The 22,235-nt window shown below is 35.5% G+C and overlaps 1 pseudogene; it reads left to right on the top strand.

The window, feature by feature from the left end:
- The first annotated feature begins 15,329 nt into the window (after nucleotides 1–15,329).
- LOC102949700 lies at nucleotides 15,330–15,611 on the top strand (annotated as a pseudogene).
- The last annotated feature ends 6,624 nt before the right edge of the window (nucleotides 15,612–22,235 follow it).

Genomic DNA, 22,235 nt, shown 5'->3' with positions numbered 1-22,235 from the left:
AAAATAAATACTTTCTTTATATGTCAAATGTTATGGAACTTTTTGCAATAATCTTACTTTAAAATAAAGAGGTTCATTTCTGTCACTTAAAATCAACGTGCATTTTTATGTATGTCCTAATGTATAAGAAAGATGTATGAAAATATTTAATCCATAGTATAAAAAAATATGAGGAATCATGAGTTTTATGAAAGAATTTCATTCTGTAAAAATCCCTTTTTTTTTCTTCCAAGGTATTGTGGCTAAGAGAGAAAAATGACCTAGTCAAAGAATAAAAATACAGTAATTCTATTTCTGCATAATTTGTGTTTATAAATTAATATGCAATTCAGCCCAGGTACTAGTATTTCACAGAAAAATCTTATTGAATTTGGGGAAACAATCACAAAATAGTATATCAAGATTTTCCAGGAGCGCAGCAGGCAACTCATTCTTGGTGATTGTGTAAGTGCAAACAGCTCGTTTGGGTTTATTTGTCTCTCTGTTGTAATAATTGGCCACATCTACATGAATAAATGGACTTCTCTAGAAAAGTATTTGTGAAAAGAAGGAATTTTGCATGGGAACATGACCTTTAAGAGCAATAGCTCTATTTGACTTTATATAACTAACATTTGCAATAAATCAGGAATAGCATGACACATGAGCATGTTACAATGAAAACAACTGAAAGATCAATAAAAATGTGAAGTAAACATACAGTACGTGGGAAATTATGAAAGCAAGCTCTTAAATGAGTAGTTGGATAGAATATTACTTCTAGAAATGGTCTATAAGAGTGAGTATTCCAATCTTTCTCATTTTATATAAATAAAATGAGACCCTAAGAAGATGAATATCTGAATAAAGATAACAACTAGGCTTTCCAGTTACCTTTTTTTTTCAGTTTTTTAATTGTGGAAAGTATCATCCTCAACGGTCTTTCTTTTTCACTGAAAAGTATGGTAATTGGTAAACACATGCTTGACAAAACTAACCATGAAGGTTGAGTGAGTTTTGCACATGGTAGAATGGAATTGGGAACTACTCTATCATAGGTCTATTTCAGGAGGAACAAATGAATATAGTAGAAAAACTAAGGATCTATATGTGGAGTTCTATAGTTTCAGAGAATTAGGAGCAGTAGATGTTGTTTGGATTCTTAGTGAGTTAGAAATATTCCAGAAAGGTAGAATGTAGCTAGACTGTGGGGGTTCTAGTGGGGAAAGTAATTTAAATTCCAAGAATGTGAACAAAAACAAAGAAGAATTTATAAAACAATAAAAACAACTCTTATAGAGTTGAATCTTCTTATCCTTGGTCTGAGATAGCTCATTGTCCTACTTCTATAAGCCCCATTGTTTATGGGTACAAAGGATTTCAGTTCTAATCAGCTAAGAAACTATTGAGCACCTACATTGTATGTTCACTCCACTCAGAAATTTGGCTTTTCCAAAAATTCCCAAACTCTTTTATCTGTTCTCAAGGACATTACATATGATGGAGAAGGTAGATGTAAAAAAAAAATCTATGATATAGTACTTAGCTGACGTGGACCCATCTTCTGGAAAACATTCACAGTCATCACACAATAAATGAATAGAAATTTTTTTAAAAATTTGTATTTCAGGAATGAAGCATACAAAATTACTTGGATTTTTAATTTTTTTAAATGTTTATTTATTTTTGAGAGACAGAGACAGAGAGACAGAGCCCGAGCTGGGGAGGGGCAGAGAGAGACAGAGATCCAGAATCTGAAGCAGGCACCAGGCTCTGAGCTGTCAGCGCAGAGCCTGAGGTGGGACTCAAACTCACCAACCACAAGATTATTACTTGAGCCAAAGTTGGACACTTAACCAACTGGATCACCCAGGAGCCCCTTGGATATTTTGATTATGATCACTGTCACTGCTATTTGAAAAAGACTATATAGGGGCGCCTGGGTGGCGCAGTCGGTTAAGCGTCCGACTTCGGCCAGGTCACGATCTCGCGGTCCGTGAGTTCGAGCCCTGCGTCAGGCTCTGGGCTGACGGCTCGGGGCCTGGAGCCTGTTTCCGATTCTGTGTCTCCCTCTCTCTGCCCCTCCCCCGTTCATGCTCTGTCTCTCTCTGTCCCAAAAATAAATAAAAAACGTTGAAAAAAATTTAAGAAAGAAAAAGACTATATAGTGACTTGCAGTGATCTTTTTTCACCCCCACTGATGAAATTACACATAAAATTTCCCCCATCTTTTCTGTAGCAGTTGTGTAACTCTTACAATTGAACAGTATTTAATTTTTTTTCTTCTCTTCAGGGCATCAAGAATCAACATTGTTAATGTGTTTGATATTACTGACTTCGGAAATGAATGCTTGGATATTAATCTCATTTTTATTAAAAAGATAAAGTAATACATGCTTATTGTTATTTAAGGAAGATTTTCATAGAGATATGGATTACAGTAAAATGAAAGTATAATTTGCCATTCTTTTTCTATTCTTTTATCTCCAACCCAAATCAACTTATTTGTATCTTAACAACGTAAAATCTAGACGCATTAAAAACCTAAATGTAAACTTTTTAAAAATGTTTTATTTATTTATTTTGAGAGGGGGGGAGTGCACAAACAGGAGAAGGGGCAGGGAGAGAGGGAAGAAAGAATCCCAAGCAGGATCTGCGATGTCAACACAGACCCGGATGTAGGGTTTGATCCCACAAACCGTGAGACCATGACCCGAGCCGAAATCAAGAGCTGGACACTCAACCAACTGAGCCACCCAAGGACCCCAAAAATGTAAGTGTAAAAAAAAAACCTTCAAAATTTTATAAAATACATAAAATAACATAATTTATTACCAAATATCTTCAGAACGATCACATTCAAGATGATTACTTAAATATGTCTAATCATATAGAAATATTTTGATGTATTTGACTGCATTTAAATGAAGACAGAATGACATTACCAATGTGATATACTACAGAGGAAAGTACATATTTATACGTAGTACAAAGTGTTAGTACAGACTCTACACAGAAGTTCTGGAATTCAGTAGTAAACAATAGCATGGTATAAAGTAGGCAAAGATTATGGATAGACAAGCCTTAAGATATAGATAGTTATTGCCAATATATATACAAAAAATGCTAATTTTCACTTACACCAAGTGAAATTCTTACTAAAATAACTCACTAACAAATGAGATTCATAAATTGTGTAATTCATCAGGCAAAACAATTAAAAATCTGACTATACAAATTCTTGGCAATGACTTAGAGTAAGGGAACTTTTATGTATTCCTTTTGGGAGTTTGAATAGGACCAATCTATTTAGCAACATTTAATAATGATTCAACAATGCCCTTCCATTGTACACAGCAACTACATAGTCTCCATACATGAGATCCTTGTTCATACAATGATCTGAAAAGAGCTATTAGGAACTGTCTTAATGACTTCCAGGGGAAGTGTCTGCAAGATCAGATGAGAAAAATCAACTTTACATTTAGAATAGAAGAGAGCATTCAAATCACTTCCTATCAGTATATGAAGACTTTGTGGTCACTCTAGATACACTATACAAAAATATCTGCACATATACCCAAAAAAACAAATACAAAATGTTTATCCTAGCAATGTTTGTAAGAGTAAAATGGAACAAACAAAAACAATAAAATCCTTAATGTCCATTGATATATGAATGGGTAGGTGTGATTGAATTCCTATGTAGATTTAAAATTAATGATCCCTTTTTACCATATCAACCTATAAAAATTAGTAAACATGTTTCACAAAAAAACAGTTATAAAGTATATGTGCAGCACCACTTTATAGAAAAAAATTAAACAGAGACATCAGTATTACATATTTAAGGGTATATTATACATATATATATATATACACACACACATATATATATACATGCATTTATATGTGTACTATAAATATATATAAACATACATACAAACATGTAGGCATTCAAAACATAGAACAGATAGTCTATTACTTCTAAGTAGAATCATTGTAAGACAGTGGTTTTTCTCTGAGAAAGCAGAGGGTTTTGTCATATGTATATTTTTTCCTAAAAAATGTATCTGAAACAAATATAGAAAATGTTAATATTTGTTGGGGCATAAGTGTTGTTACATTTTTTTCTCTCTACTTTTGAAGTGTCATAATTTAAGAAACAGCAACAAAAGTCAAATGTGAAAAATATTACTAAGTGTTATGGAAGCACAGAGGAAAGCACTAAATTTTGGTGAAGAGAAAACAGGGTATTTACAGAGTGGATGATACTCACTTTGGACCTTGAATGATGCACAGAATTTGAGCAGACAGATAACAGGAAGTCCATTCTAGGCAGAAGCAATATTTAATTTGGGGTAGAGAAAAATATTTAGAATGATATTTAAAGAGTGCTGAGGATACATTAGAATCAGTCAGGAAAATACTGCTTGAGAGAAATTTAATGGAATTTAGGAATATAAAGGCAGTAGGAGGAAGGAATTGGGTCAAAGTGACATGTATATGAAGTGTAAAACAGAATGGAGGCTGAGGACAATACATTGGATTTGAACTGATGAGAAAAGAGAGTCTTGGTGTAGTTTGATTTGAATTAAAAGTGCAATGGAGAGAGAAGTGGCAGCAGTCACTTCTGTGGGTATGCTTCTTGGAGAAGAAAAAAAAATATATAGAAAAGTAATAGTTCAGCTGGCTAGATGAAAGTTTATCATCGCTGTTGTGTTTTTCATTTTTAAGCATATGAGATACTTGGGGTATATTTTTAGTCTGAGGGGAAATAATCAGAAGAAGCAATTATGAGGCCAGATCCTGGAGGACCTGGAGGAGATGGGCAAGGTTATTATCCATAGCTGGGGTGGAAGGGTAAATAGGAATTAAAAATAGGAAAGAAAGACTGGTGGTGATATAGTGATGGTCAGAGGGAAAGAAGAGAATTGAAAAGCTTGTGGTAGAGGACCTAGAATTTAGGAAAAAAAAAAAAAAGAGCAGAGGCAGGATTACCAGCTTGGAGAATTAGAAATAGTTTGGCAAGTGTGCTAAAGGGAATGAAAGTAGACATTGAGTGTGGACATGAAGGCTCTATGACACATGAGACTTCATTCCATCCTCTGCTGAAGCTCCTCTCTGGTTTGTGATCACCCACGTTGCATTGTATTGTGACTAACTGTACACCCACTTTCCTTTCAGAATGTTCACCTACATGTGCCAGGAACATAGTATGCACTTTATAAATGTTTCTCAAATGGATACACAAAACATTGCATTAGTTCATAAGTTATGTTCAAATTCTGTCTCTGATGCATACTCTGGCACTGGGGACAAGCTCTATGAATTCCAGTAAAAACTGTGTGGGAAAATTAGGAGAAATATATAAGAACCTGAGCAGATGTACTAATGGCAGTCTCTTTTCTAAGAGGGAGGCAGTATAGCATTGTATTTCAGAGTATAAGCCTGTCACCACCTAACAACGGAGTGATGCTGGACAAGTTGCCTTTCCTCTTTATAAGGGAAAGTAGGCTTGTCATGAGGACAGTTAGTCTCTCAGAATCAGTACTCATAAAATCTTAGCAATTTTACTTATTTAATATAGTTTTATTCCCTAAGCTCTGTCCATCAAATGCAGGGTGCAATCATTGAGGGCTTCCTATGGTCATAGTACAGCTTGAGGTATACCTTTGTTATATAAAGGTAGTATTATGTTTTATCACTGGGTTGCTAGTTGGAAATCTTTCTATATTTTGGAACTAAACTTATGTGTATATTCAGCTAGTTACATGGATTAGAACTAAATCCCCCTCACCCTCTCAATAAGATTTATCATGCTGTTTTTTAAGGAGCTTATATGATGTACAGGATATGATTTGAGAAAGTTTAAGTGCAAATTTAGGCTAAAGAGTTAGACATTAAAGGTAAAGAACAGTGGTTAACTAAAAATACCTTTGAGAATTAAATTGAATATTTACTAGATGGATGTTCCAGATTTAGCAAAATTAAATTTTAAAACTGTGCCTATAACAAATCTATGACAGAGAATGGACAGGCTTAAACAGAAAACAGAAGGGTGGAGTAAAGGTGAAGCATGGCAGAGGCACTCAATTTATATCCCCAATTATGTATGTTCCATTCTAGGAGATCTTAGAGCAAATAACTTTGATCCTCTGTGACTTTTGTTTATTACTGAATTAACAAGAAGCTACTGATGTGGTCTGTAACTATTATATGATTTCACTTGCAAAAATATTTCTATGCTATAAAAAAGCATGGTGCTCTTTTACTCAAGAGAACTAACTCCAATACATAATCTTAAATTTTCTTTGCCCTCCATCCCCAAGAAGGAATTCTCCCCCTAAGTAGAATAATAAACATGAGTGTTGGTTTATTCAGATACCTAAGTCAAAAAGAACAATATTTTGTAATTATGTGATAAAAATGATTTAGAAGCAATTTCAAAAGAGATCAGAGTATGAAATAAGAGAATGAAAAGTTCCAATGATTTATCTGCCTACAGGAGATATAGGTGAAAATATTTTTTATGTTCAGTTCTCTCTCATGCAAAGGGAAAAATTAGTTCTTGAGGACAATGGGATGAAATTTTAACAGATAGAGAACAATACTTGGAGCACAAGTGTGGAACAGGACCATTCCTGAGATGATCCTCCCTGGAAGTCAGTCATAGGGGACAATATGGAAATCAGCAGGGAGGCAGGACTCCTTCACAGCTCAGGCATCAATCTCCTTGTCCTCTTTCCTAACCTGCACAAATTTCCAGTGAGTGAAATCAAGGCCCTGACCGTGTCTTATTTGGAAAGTGGGTCAAGTCATACCTGACACACTTACTTAAGATTGTAGGATAAGATAAGATTGCAGAAGATAAGTAATCCTTGGAAAAGTATAAAACATTAATGAACTGTATATGTGAGGATTTATTTAGGTGGTCAGATTGTAGCAGCGATGATAACAAAGCTAATGATAGTGTTTACACAGCAGTAAACAGGCAGATGTACAATGAAACATTCACTGTTCAATCAACCGGATGAAGGAACTGCATAATGCCAAACAGCTGGGTATTTGGAAACATCCAGACATTTGATAGGACAGTTTCTCATTTTTTAAAAATGGATTTCTCTTCAGAGCCTGAACATATTCCATACAAGGAAACTGGTTTGTCTCAACACCTTCTTTCCCTTTCTTCCCCCTTTTTAAAACCATAATGGGATTACCTTGTTCTTTATCTGAAATATCTATATTGAAGGAACTATTTACTGCTTAAAAAAAACCAAAGACACTTCAAAGAGTCATGATTTGTAATTCTTCAGAATACTTAGTAAAATCACATGTCATAGGTTCTTGGCACAATTATTAAAGGTGTTTCAAAATGGTCTAATGATGAAATAGACATTCAGCTTCAAAGACACTGTTAGAAGGACAATTCATTTGGCTATGTAGGTTTGTTAAAAAACAAACAAACAAACAAACACCAAACAGATTAACTATGAGTTTTGTCACCTCAACTCAAATATGTTTTGTATTTTCATGGAGGAATAATATTGATCATTATCATTTTTAATCAACCCTCTGCCCCCTATATACCCACAGAATTGACTTTATTGCAACTATGCTCCATACTTGTCTATGGATTGAATGGTGAACTGAATCTCTTTTTAAAATGTATTAGAAGAAGGAAGCATGTGCTGGAACATCTACCATCTGTAGAAAAAAAAAATAAAAGAGAACCATTTTAATTCCAGAGCATGTGGTTACTGGAACTGAAGGTCCTTAATTGCATCTTTAGAAAAGGCAAGGGCATCTCTATTTATTAGGCATTTAAATTCAATGCACTGCAATGTCTCTTCTCTTTGCACTTGCCTCAGTAATTGGGTGTTGACTCTGTGCCTCCAGGCTAATTCAATGCTTATGTGGTTAAGATATAGACTGGCTGCTCCTGTGTGAATACTTTCTGGCTTTAGCCCATTACCCATCCTTTTCCTAGATTTCAATAATAAATAGAGTCCTTCATTCACTGAAAGAATGTCCTTGGACTTGTTTATGCTCCATGATGCTCATACACTGCACTGTTTCCTTGGCCTTGGACTTTGCAGCTTGCAGTTGTCCAGCAGCCTGATTTTACTTTACAGGAAGCTATGTGTTGTAGTTTTGTAGAGCAGAGATCCCTTTCTACCTAATTCTAGTCTCTACACATGCCCTTGCAACTGTACATACTTATCTAAAAACATGACTTTAACAAGATACTTCCTGTTCAGAAAGAATCTGTGGGTCTTATTTTGATGGAATATCATAATATAAATCTTCTGCTCGGTTCTCAATGATTTCTGTAAGTAAAATTTGGCATCCAGCACTTCTTTATGTTTGAAAGTACTGTCACAGGCTTCAATCCAATATAGGGACTTCTTACTTTCTTCGGAATATATCAGAAATGTATATGTATATGTGTATATATATACATATATATGTACATATGTATACATATATATATATAACATTTTCATGAAAATATTTGTGTCATTTTTTTCTATTAGTTTATTTTAAATTGAGGTATAGTACATAAAAGTGAGGTGTACTGGTTTCAACCGTATAATTCAATGCATTTTGATAAATGCTTACACCTATATAATTCACCCTGCTATCACAATACCAAACATTTATACCCCCTCCAAAAGCTCATTTATTCCCCTCCCAGTATGTTCACCAATCACTGCTCAACATTCTATCACCATAAATTAGCTTTGCCTGTTTTAAGCTTCATACAAATGGGTTATTAGAGAATGTACCCTTTTGTGTTCAGCTTGCTTTCACTCAGCATATTTTTCCATGGTGCTTCATTTATCAACAGGCTATTTTTATTGCTCAGTATTATTCCCTTGTATGAATATACTACAATTTATTTATCTATCCCCCTATTGATTTCAGTTTGGGCCATTATAAATAAAGCTGCTGTGAATATCCATCAGTAAATGTTTGTACAAACATACATTTTCAAATCTTGTAGGTGAATACATGAGAATGGAACTGCTGGATCATACGGCAGGTGTAACTTCTTAAGAAACAGCAAACTCTTTACCAATGTGGTTTTGCCACTGATAGAATACCAACTTTACCACTGGTAGTGTGCCAATTTCTCCATATCTTCACTAATTTAGGTTTGTGCTGCTTTGTAATTTTGGCTATTCTGATGGATGTGTAATGGTAACTCATTGTGATTTTAATTTACATTTTCCAGAAAACTAATAATATTGAACACACTCATACGCACTTAATGACATTCATATTTTCCTCCTTTCCTTTCACATGGGTAAAGTGTTCCCTTTTTTATTCCTTAGAATGTTATATGCTAAAGGAATTTTTGATGCCCTTTATCAGACTGAGGTATTTCCCTGGTTTGTAAGGATTTTCCTCATGAATGTGTGTTGAGTTTTGTCAATTGCTTTTTCTAGATCTGTTGAGAAACTAGTATACTTTTTCCTTTTTTTTTTATTAATGCAGTGAATTACATTAATTGATTTTTCAATTAATATATTGAAATAAATCTTGCTGAATAAACCTTGTATTTCTGGGGTACACAACACTGGTCATAAAATATTCTTTTTATATATCACTGAATTTAATTTGCTAATGCTGTTTTGAGGATTTTTATGTCAATATTCATGACACATATTGGTTTGTAATATTCTTTTGTTGCACTATCTTTGCCAGGTTTTGGTATCAGAGTTATAATCACCTCATAAAATGAGTCGGGGAGGGCTTTCTCCTCCTGTATTTTCTGAAAGAGTTTGTTAAAGACTTTTATTACTTCTTTCATAAATGTTTGATAGAATTTGCTACTCTTGTGTCTGTCACCTGGCATTCTTCCTGGCTTTCTACCAGTCTATCTTTACTTTGTAATGACCACTATTCTACCTCTCCTGGTTGTCCTATGGTTTCCATCCACCTCAAAAGTGTTTTCTTCTATTAAACTTTCCCTACTGCTATGAGCTGAGAACAATCTTTCATATCTAAACTTTCATATCCCTTTATCCCATTGATTTGGTGCTTATCCTTTTTTGCCTTTGCATTTCAATGATTAACCCTCATGCTTTATATTCCTTACAAGAGATTAAACTTCTTGAATGTATCTTAAAATTGTTTTGAATCAGAGCACACAATACAAAATTTTGTATCTAGTTAGTAATTCATTTTTTATTTCGTTAAAACTAATGGAAGGTGGTCTTTTGCTTCTAACCAATTTAAAGTATTGCAATAGGAATAGTGTTTACCTTATCACCTGAAACAAGTGCACTTCCTCTACCCTAAGGGCAAAATATATGAAACAATAACTTTTAGGACACTGTACATCAGTGATGAAGGGCAGGGATCCCTGTGAACTGAAAAATAAAATGATAGTTCCAGCTGACTGCCCTAAAGAGTTTCTAAGCCACAGCTCTAAAAGGTGGAACTGAAGCCAAGGCTGTGAATCTCTTAGTTGAGAAGACAGATCTGAGAGAGTCCAGGGAGACAGAGGTGGCTGATGCTCATAGCACACCAGAGAAAAGAGAAATTCAGAGGGAGAGAATTCTGGAGGTCTATAGAGGATTCTCCTCACCTATTCAGCGGACAGCTGCCTAGTGAATTGCGTGAGGAAACTAACCAAGACCAGGGAGGTAAGAGTGGCTGGTGTTGACACAGGTAGAATAATAATATTTGTTTCTGTAAGTCATCCTGGAAACCTTCATGCTTCACAAGGCATTGGGTAGAAAACCCAGAAGGGTCTTGCTTCAGTAGTGGGAAATAATTAGCCCAAGACTAAATGCTGCTTTGGTCTCACCTAACAAATTATTGTTCAATTATACTATAGTAAAGCTATTAAAAAAAAAACTAATAGGAGGAAGAATTTTTTTTTCTTTTGTTTTGTTTTGCTATCATTCAGTTGAAAATATTGTGGAAAATTTTCTCTGTAATGTTATTTTTGACCTAGTGATATTTAGGAGTGTTTTGGGGGTTTTTCCCAAAATGTTTTTTTTTCAGGTATCCCTTTCTTACTAATTTAATATTTAATTCTACTTTGTCAGAACTATTCTGTATATATTAATTCTTTGGATTTTATGAAAATGATCCTATTATCTGAACTAAGGTATAATCTTCTGTCACTGTTTGTCATGTCAGGATTCTAAACTCTATGCTGTCTCCTACTTTTTAAGCCCTCACCAGAAGGCTACCCTACCCAGAATCAGCTTTTAGTCCTAGCTGAGTTCTGAGATCAATTTTCAAATTGAGTTATTCTTTCCCTTTAGCTATGCCTGGCTAAGTGTGGAATGACACAAGTACTTTTTATGTCTCAGCCTTCACTCCATAGAGCAACAAACAATAGACATTAAAATGGAATATTTGGGAGTTTACTTAGCTTCTGTGTGATTGGAATGACATAGGATGTCCAAGTTGAATTCAAGACCATGCACAGTTCCTCTATTACTTCAAATCCATCAAATAAGTGAATTCCTTTGTGGAAACTTCAGCTATTAGAGGAAAATCATGTCACTGAATATCTCTTCTCTTCTTCCTTTCCTTCTCCATAGTTTTTCATGATGTATTTTATTATGCAAATTTTTATGTGCCAGGCCACAGAATAAACAATGGTTAGCAAAATCTTTGTTAAGATGAGTAAAAAAAGGTATGCCATTAATAATAACTGTTTTTGTTTTCATTAAATTCTGTTAAGTTCATTTAGTTCATAAGCAACTATTGGAGACAAAAAGACCATATGTTTCTATTTCCACATATACATATCTTTACATATTTAAGAAGTTCCCCTATACTTCTTCCCATACTTAATTTTTCAATAATTAACAATGTCAGAAAGAACCTGCTTCCTGACAGAACACAAATCTTCAAATAATTGAAAATGCACTTACCTTTTCTTACAAATGGATGGCCCAAGCTCCATCTATTATTTCTTCTAGGAATTAGAATTAACTTCAATCCTATCTTTACAGCTAGAAAAGTTTGCACTAAGTTATAGTTAATCACAATCATCATGCCATAGGAAGATGGTAGGAAAAAATAAATTATACCCACATACATATATATTAGATAAATTATTAGCTAAGTTTATCTGCATATCAAGATACATCTATATCTATATCTGTCTATATCATTTATATATTATATATATTATACTATATGTATATATCTAAAGCTCTTTCCACATATATAGATGGAGATATATGTCTATAGATAATACATATCTAGATGGAGAGTTGGATAGATAGATGATAGATAGACAGATAGATAGATAGATAAAAGAGAGCAAGAAAGAAAACAAGTAGGTTCTAGAGTTCTCATTTCTGCAGCTGGCCACAAAGCTGGGTTGGTATATTTAACATTTTCTCCACTGCTCATTCAACATTCCTCTTGTCCTCAACCAAGACCTAGTTTTTGGGAGTCTTTTACTAGTGGGGCAATCCATATCACAAATTCTGAAGATTCACAATGTGATTAAGATCATAATATACTTTATATTTTAACCTGAGAAACTTTTGACTATGAGAGTGATATTAGTAATTATGTTAGTAATAAGATGTATAAATGAAGACAGTCTCAGGCAAACCAGGACATTTGGCTGCCCTATGTATATGTGAGTTTCTTTTCTTTTTAAAGGTTTCAGAAATATTTTTTATTTATTTAATTTTTTAATATAAAACTTATTGTCAAATTGGTTTCCATACAACACCCAGTGTATATGTGAGTTTTTATATTGCTTCACAACACAGCAGTAGGAGGAGGAACTTCAGAATATGCCATGTGTTCCATAAACACTTCTTATCTCCCTTATATACTAGTATATCAATTTCTCCATTAAAGTCAAGATTAAGTACCTGATATGTCAACTATAATTCAACAATAAAACTTTAAAAAAAGAGTAAGTATCCTAACAGACATAGGGGGAAGGGAAGAATTGCCCCTTCTATGTCTGATGGCTCACTACAATCATGAGGAGCCAAAAATGCTATGTGGCAATTCAAATCTACAATTAAAATGAAGTATTGTATCATCTTCTAAAGAAAGATTCCTTCTTGGGTATGAAGACTACTACACCTGAAGTTTCTAAAGTCAAATTATTAGTAAGCAAGCATCCTCTGAATGGTTCATTATATGTTGTACTGAAAAGCACATATCACATTTCCATCATATGTTTCTCAGTCACTCTACTTTGATCATGGGAAAAAAGCATTGTATGTCAGAAAACATCTCTTAATTGGCTTTATAACTAATTTCTCAAAAAGGCAGACCATATATATCAGTCCAACTTTTTCTTAGTGATGGTAAAGCCAGTGAATTGCTTCAGAATAGGCTCATTACTAGACTTTTTTTTTCTTTTTTGTTGCAAAATAAATTTCTTGAATTAGAAGCAGTGTAGTCTAGGATATTACAGTGGTGAATAAGACATTCAGATAGAATGATAGTATTGCTGATAGATGCGTCTTAGGAAGTCAGTGCAAATCCATATGCTATGTAAGTGCAGCCCAAATGAGAACAAATCATTTCCCAATCCATAATGGATGGTTTCCAATGTAACTGTTCTTGCAGCAGATGACTAGCTAGTCTTCTTGGATATACTGATAGATTGGGCATTCAGGGCATTCAGTAGTAGTATCCAGATTGGCCTTGTTGGGATCATCCATATTTTTTAACCCATGAATTATTTTATTTTCACTTTGATCTCTTTTTCAGGAGCCAAATGAACCAGTACAGAGGTGGCTGAGTGTGAAACAATAAGATAAAAAGATAGAAAGATGGATGGATGAATAGATAGATAGATAGATGATCCCCATTTCCTGAAACAAGCCTCCTAAAACACTTGTAAATAGCAATGCTAGGAGAACCTTTGGTGGTAACATTTAGTCTTTGACCAGTTCCCAGCACAGAGCTCCTAAAACTCTTATAATTTCCTAAGTGATTAGAGCACTAGGAGTATCTTTTGTTCTAATATTTTATCTTTGACCCTGGTTCCTGAAACAGAGATCCTAAATCTCTTGGAATTGCCTGGATATCCTTTGTTCTAATGAGATGACCCTGAGTGAGTTTCTGGATGGCTTCTGGATATAGGCTTGTCATCAGAAAGATCAAGCCATGATCAAGTTTGGAATTTTCAGCCCTATCTTCCATTCTCCAGAGAGGAGAGAGGGGCTGGAAGTGGAATTAATAATTGGTCATGCCACCTGAGAAAGTTTCCATAAAAATCCCAAAATTGCAGGTTGGTGGAAACATTCATATACTGGGAGAATGATGTACTCTAATTCCACAGGGAAAGAGGCTCCTGTACTTCCAGATCTGGCCATACATATTTCTTCATCTGGTTATTAATGTTATCATATCCTTTATCATATGATAAACTGGCAAATAGAAGTAAGTGTTTTCCTGAGTTCTGTGAGCTGTTCTAGCAAATAATTGAGTCCAAGAGGGAGGTCATGGGAATGTCCAATTTGTAGCCAATTTGTAGACAGAAACTGGATAACCCAGGGGCTTACTACTTGCAATTGGCTTCTAAGGTGTGGGGCAGTCTCATGGGACTAATTCCTTAATCTGTGGGGTTTGCACTAATTCCTTTTATGTTGGAATTAAACTGAATTATAGGACAGCCAGCTGAGGTCACAGAGAATTTCTTGATGTGGAGCAAGAAATATTCCACACATCTTGTGTCAGAAGTATTGTGAGTGTGGTAGTAATGTGAGAAACCAGTGAACATTTCATAAAAAATACATCATTTATGTTGTCATATAATGGGTTTATTATTGTTACTCTCAATAAATTATTTAATAAGTATTTTAACTTTTCCTCAATTTTAGTTTCTAACATAGCAAGTATCAAAACATACAATCCATAGACACATAGATTAGTAGAACAGACTAGAATAGTAGAACAGAATAGAAAACTCAGAAATGAACCCACAAATATATGGTCAATAAATCTTTGACAAAGCGGGAAAAAATATCCAATCAGAAAAAGACAGTCTCTTCAACAAATGGTGTTGGGAAAACAAGACAGTAACATGCAAAAGAATGAAATTGGACCACTTTCTAACACCATACATAAAAATAAATTAAAAATAGATTAAAGACCTACATGTGAGACCTGAAACCATATAAATCCTAGAGGATAACATAGCCAGTAACTTCTTTGACATTGTCTGTATAGCAACTTCTTTCTAGATATGTCTCCTGAGGCAAGAGAAACAAAAGCAAAAATAAACTATTGGGATTACATCAAAATAAAAAGCTTCTGCACAGTGAGGGAAATAACAAAACTAAAATGGCAACCCATGGGTGTCCAATAATGTCTGGGGGATCCTGGAAAGTAGCATGATAAAAAAGAAGTGGGAGAATCTGGGCATTGCTCTAGAGATGGAGGAGATGGAGGAGAAGGTGTCACAGTGTAGTAGACACCTGGAGGCTGTAAACTCTAGGCTCTGAGGCAGAGATAAGCCCAAACGGCCAAGAAGTCTCTAGAGAAGGAGAAAAACAGCCTGATGAACAAAGCCTCCAACTATGAGAAGAAACTAAAGTTGCTTCAGCAGGAGAACTGGTAGAACATGTTGCTCTTTGGCCATCTTCATCCTCCTGACCCTCATCTGTACCTATTAGGCAATGTGAACCTGAGATTTCTCCATAGTCAGCACAGGGTTCCCCTTGGCTCCCTGGTCACAATGAAACAAGTCCTTTAAACTTCAAGACAACAAAGGTACAGGAGCATTTCTCTGCAATGGAAACACTGCAGCAGGGCTTCCTGTTGGCCCAGCCCCTCTTGCCCCCTGGTCTTGCTGTGGGGCTTGGGTCTCCAGAAGGACTTTGTACTGGTTCCTCTCTCAGTCCAAAGGAAAAGTAATAAACAACAGCCATGCTCAGGGCATCTGGGTGGCTCAGTTGGTTGAGCATCCTACTCTTGATTTCTGCTCAGGTAGTGATCTCATGGTTCATGGTTTCAAGCCCCATGTCGGGCTCTGCACTGATAACACAGAACCTGCTTGGGATTCTCTCTCTCCCTTTTTCTCGGCCCCTCCCCCACTCATGCTCTATCTCTCTCTCTCTCTCAAAATAAATAATTAAGCATTAAGAACAGCCAGGTTGCTTCTGTCTGCAAAACTTAAAAAAGTAAAATAAAATAAATAAAAAGCAGCCTATGAAATGGGAGAGAATATATTTGCAAATGATATATCTGATGAAGGGTTAGTATCCAAAATATATAAAGAACTTATATAACGCAACACCCCAAAAAACAAATAATCCAATTTAAAAATGGGCAGAAGACATGAATAGACATTTTTCCAGAGAAGACCTACAGACAGCCAACAGGCACATGAAAAGATGCTCAACATCACTGATCATCAGGGAAATGCATACCAAAATTACAATGAGATTATCACCTCAAACCTCTCACAATAGCTAAAATCAACACCATATATATGTATATATATGCAAATGTATATTACGTATATATGATGGAATATTACTCAGTCATAAAAGAGAATTAAACTTTGCCATTTGCAATGAAATGGATGGAGCTAGAAAGTATGCTAAGCGAATTAAGTCAGAGAAAGACAAATGCCATATGATTTCACTCATATGTGGAATTTAAGAAACAAAGCAAATGAGCAAAAGGAAAAAAGAGAGGGGCACCTGGGTGGCTCAGTTGGTTGAGCGTCCGACTTCAGCTCAGGTCACCATCTCACGGACGGTGAGTTCGAGCCCCGCGTCCAGCTCTGGGCTGATGGCTCAGAGCCTGGAGCCTGCTTTCAGTTCTGTGTCTCCCTCTCTCTCTGCCCCTCCCCTGTTCATGCTCTGTCTCAAAAATAAATAAACATTAAAAAAATTTTTTAAAGGAAAAAAGAGAGAGGCAAACCAAGAAACTAACTCTTAACTGTAGAGAACAAACTGATGGTTAGCAGAAGGGAGGTGAGTGGGGGATAGGTTAGATAGGTGATGGGAATTAAGGAGTCATTTGTTGTGATGAGCAACAGGTGTTGTAGGGAAGTGTTGAATCACTATATTGTACACATGAAGCTCATACTGTATTTAAGCTAACTGGAATTTAAATAAAAACTTTTAAAAAGATACAGTTCACATAAACAAAAACTTTTTGGTATTTTCAATAAATATTAAGACCATAAAGGGTTCTTGAGACCAAAAAGTTCGAGAACAACTTCTTTAAAGAATAGCCGTTATCTGCTGAGGGAAACAGAGGTTTGTTATTAACCTCTAGGAGACTACACTATGATACTCTTAACAGAGCTTTTCAGAGCCTGCTGACAACATTATAATCTGCCGTGACACTTTAAGAGCCAAATGGCAGATTTGCTTGAACATCATCTGGGACCAGGTAAAAAGCCTTATTTTTCCCTGGATCTTAGTCAAAATTGCCAGTTTGGGGACTTCTTAATAAATCACTAGAAACAAAACAATCAGATATATCATATATGGCCTCCAAAATCCTAAGATCCCAACCAAAAAAAAAAAATTGAAACTTTCTTAGTAGTTGTCATTACACGATGTTACAATTTTTCTTTCTTTTAAAGGAAATATCATGACAAGCCACAGATGAATAATTTCTAAATGTTTCACGAAGTGACAGACCACTGAATTTTTATGGGGCTTATCTTCTGACCCCTGGATGTAACAAATGCAAGTTACCAAGACAGGAAATTTCTTAATTTCTACATTCTGCTTACCAGGTCTCATGGATGACAAAATCAGTGGAGTAGACCAATGTGTCCTGTGGGATATGAGAATATAAAATTTCTTGCCGACTAATTACAGTTGATATAATCTTGATATAACAGAATAAAGGTATACCACTGCCCAAGTCAGGTAAAATCTAAAATATGCACATTTGTATACTGTAAAATGTACTCAAATTATTAATAAGTACATATCAGATGTCACTGACTGTGCTGGTTTGTTCTATTGAAGAGAATACATGTGGTTCAACTGCAACTGATGTCACCAACTGATTAAGTTTATGGTAATTGTTCTCATTCATCAAGATCCAACTATTTTCTGCATAGTCCACATTGGTAATTTAAACAGAGATACGATATGGATAACCACTCCATATCTTTTAAATTATTGATTATGGCACCAATCTCCAAGAAGCTCCCATGAACGTACTATTGTGTTTGTTTTATTATTTTTCATAAGAATAGAGAGCTTCTTCTCTTTTTTTTAACTTGGCTTTTTCCAGAGCTCCAATCTAATGGGTCATAGAATCAGTATAGGGATTCTGTCACTTGCTGAGTACATCTAGTCTAACTATATACTTAAGGACTGGGGAACAGCCATGTGGTAATTTAGCTTTGAATAAACCTTAGCCAAAACTCCATTTACCTTCTAAATCGCATAAATTGTCACTCTGACCAGTAGGCTACTAGGGCTTTCTGAGTCCCTAAAGATTAACAGTAATGCAGATTCAGGACTCAATTATTCCAAAAATGTCTGGGTATTTTCCTTCTCCAGTCCACAGCCACGCTTTTGTACCTATAACAAGTATCATGTAAATACCAATTACTTTAGAGGGGACCACAGAGGAAAATTTAAGCACATACTTGGGAAATTATTGCAAAGGTCTTTCTTAAGCTTCTCCAAACCACCCCCCTCTTTCTTTTCCCAAGAGAAACTTTTCTTTATTGTTTAAGATATAGATATTGCTGGAGTAGAATTGGCTGAGGAGCTGTGATCCAAATCAGATTAAGCAGGATTTTATTTCTAGGGGCCTCATGATCCCAATGAGACATCATCAAAGATATCTATGTATGAAAATATTCTGATTGCCACCTCTACTCTTCTCTGACAACTACGTACTACTGCCTTCTACCTCCCAGGAGTTCCATCATCTGCCCTACAACCAGTAGTCCTATCACAATGCTAGCATCTTTTACTTGCATCTATAGTCTGCAGAGAATAAATACAATATTTTTCAAGAATCATAGAACTCTTAGCAGTTCACCTCTCATGACTCTGTGAAGAGAATTCCTATAAATGCTCTCAAAGGTTGGAATGAATGAGCTGGAAAGGTTGAGGTGAATGAGCTGGAAACATGCAATAAATCTACCCTTGGTCCCTTTGATTGAAAGAATAATAATGATAAAAGAATAACTTCCTGCTTACAGGATCTCTCTGTATTGGCCTTTTCGTTTTAAAGATCAAACTACTCATGATGCTTGATTGACCTGTCTATCCACTCAAATGATGAACTGAAGAATTAAGCAACTATCAAAATATATATTGTTTTATTTTTTTAACGTTTATTTATTATTGAGAAACAGAGACAGAGCATGAACATGGGAGGGGCTGAGACAGGGGAGACAGAATCTGAAACAGGCTCCAGGCTCCGAGCTGTCAGCACAGAGACCGATGTGGGGCTCGAACTCATAAACCACAAGATCATGCATGACCTGAGGCAAAGCCAGACGCCCAACCAACTGAGCCACTCAGGTGCCCCACAATCAAAATATATTTAAGCATACTCTTGATATTGGTCAAATGGAGGCTGATTAAAAAAATAAATGCATGGGGTGCCTGGGTGGCTCAGCTGGTTAAGTGTCCGACTTCAGCTCTGGTCATGATCTCGTGGTTCGTGGGTTGGAGCCCCATATAGGGCTCTGTGCTGACAGCTCAGAGCCTGGAGCCTGCTTCAGATTCTGTCTCTCTCTTTCTCTCTCTCTCTCTCTCTCTCTCTCTCTCTGCCCCTCCCCAACTCGTGTTCTGTCTTTCTCTGAAATAAACGTTAAAAAATAAAAAATAAATGCACACCTTCTCAATCTAGACCACTTTTTAAAATAAACTCTAATTTTTAGAGAAGTTTCAGGTTCACAGTAAAACTGAAAATAAGGGTCAGAAATAGTTCATGATCCCCTTGTCTCTACCCACGCACAGTCTCCCCCATGACCAACATCCTGGACCAGAGTGATACATTTGTTCAATTGATAAACCTCCATACTGTCACATCATGATTACTCAAAGTTGATAGTTTATTGGGTTGTACATTCTGTGGATTTGGACAAAAGTATAATGTTATGTATCTACTGTTACAATATCATACAGAGTAGTTTCACTGTCCTAAAATGTCTTTGTGCTCTATTTATCTATTACCTCCACCAAACTCTCCCTATTTCCTGGCAACTGCTGATCTTTTGGCTGTCTCCATCATTTTGCTTTTTCTAGAATGTCATATAGTTGGAATAATACAGGGTGCAGCATTTTCAGACTGGCTTCTTTCACTTAGTAATAAGCATCTAAGCTTCTTCAATGTCTTTTTTGATAACTCATGTTTTTTTAGTACTGAATAATATCCCATTGTCTGGATACACACAACTTATTCATCCATTCACCTACTGAATTTGGGACAATTATAAATAAAGCTACTCTTAAAATCTGTGTGTTTGGCATGCCTGGGTGTCTCAGTCAGCTGAGCATCTGACTCTTGATTTTGGCTTAGGTCAGATCCCAGGGTCATAAAATCAAGCCCCATGTCAGATTCCACACTGAGCCTGAAGCCTGCTTGAGATTCTCTCTTTTTCTCCCTCTGCCCCTCTACCCCCTTGTATGCTATCTCTAAAATAATAATAATAATAATAATAATAATAATAATAATAATATAATAATAATAATAAAACAAAAATCTGTGTGTTTATAGATGTGTGCTATAAACATAGATGTGACTTTTGTGTAAACATAATTTTCAACTCCTTTGTGTAAATACCAAGGAGCACAATCACTGGATCATATGGGAAGGTGTATGTTTAGTTTTGTAAGAAACAAACTGTCTTCCAAATTTGCTGTCCCAATTTGCATTCCCACTAGCAATGGATGACTGTTTCTATTGCTCAGCATCCTTACCAGCCTTTGGTGTTGTCAGTCTTTTGGATTTTGGCCATTCTAATAGGTATGTAGTGGTATCTCATTGTCTTTTAATTTGTATTTTTCTGATGACTTATTATGTGGAGCATCCTTTCATATGCTTATTTTCCATCTGTATCTCTAAGGTGAGATGTCTGTTAAAGTCTTTGGCCCATTTTTTAAATAAGGTTGTCTGTTTTCTTATTGCTGAGTTTGGTATCCAAAGACTACTTCGGATATTTGTTATCCAAATATACAAAAGATGCCCAAAAAAGGCACTCTTTATCAGATATATATTTTGTAAATATTTTCTCCTAGTCTGTGGCTTGTCTTTTTACTTTCTTGCCAGTGTCTCACAGAGCAGAAATTTTTAATTTTAATTAAGTCCAGCATACCATTTCTTTTTGTTATAGATTGTGACCTTGGTGTTGTAATCCAGGCCATTTTTACTGAAATATTCAGATAATTAAGCAAATGAAGGGTTTAGAGCATAATTTATCTAAATTATCATTGCCATAGTCATATACTATATGTCAATGATCTTACTGTTTCTATAATTCAGCAAGGCCAATATTAGTATTAAATTCTAAGTTCTTTCATCATTCATATAAGTAATGAAATGTCATTGTTAAGAGTACATCATAAATTAAAAATATAGGCTAAATATATGTCTTCAGAATATTCAAGTGAGAAAACATAAGTATATTTCACTGTTTTCTCTCAGCTTCAATTTCACTTCAGGGAACCTCTTTGCAAATCCTTTTAAAGTGGTGAGTTAAAGGAAGGAAGAGAGCTTGTGAGGAGCCTAAATTTGGCTAAATTTAGATATGTAAATGAATCTGCAGGGCTTGCTTATACTCCATAGGCAGTCTGTGCAATTTTTCTTTTTCCTTCCTTCTTACTCCACCCCCAATTAAAAGAGTGTTTCAGTTATGGGGTCAAATTCCCTGTGTTGACCTAGCTTTTTGGCTGCTTTGTGAGGGTAGAAGTCTGTACACCACAGAGAGGTGGCATTTAGTTCTCTTATAGTTAAGAAGTGAATGGCACTAGTGAATGGAGATGGGCATTTCTATTCTCCTGAGGAGATAATATGGGTTGAGTTAAGAAGAATTTTCTAAGCTTAGTATCCCCTAGAAATGGATTCACCATTTCTGCTAAAATGGCATGCAGTCCTGAGATGATGCCAAAAAAAAATTTACAATTTTGAGTCATATTGGAAATTGGAAAAACACACAGACCTGATGAGGGAGCATGAGGCAGGCTGAGGGGCAAAGTATAAGCTAGCATGCCCCCTCCCACGCCAGTGGGATCTGTGTGATATTCTTTGGATACTCCAACTACCCAAGAACAAAGGAAGGGAGTTTAAATGCTTGCCAT

This window comes from Panthera tigris, chromosome D3 (genome assembly GCF_018350195.1).
Source record: "Panthera tigris isolate Pti1 chromosome D3, P.tigris_Pti1_mat1.1, whole genome shotgun sequence".
Taxonomy (NCBI): Eukaryota; Metazoa; Chordata; class Mammalia; order Carnivora; family Felidae; genus Panthera; species Panthera tigris.
The sequence above is the reverse complement of the archived record's forward strand: the minus strand, read 5'-3'. Positions and strand labels throughout refer to the sequence as shown.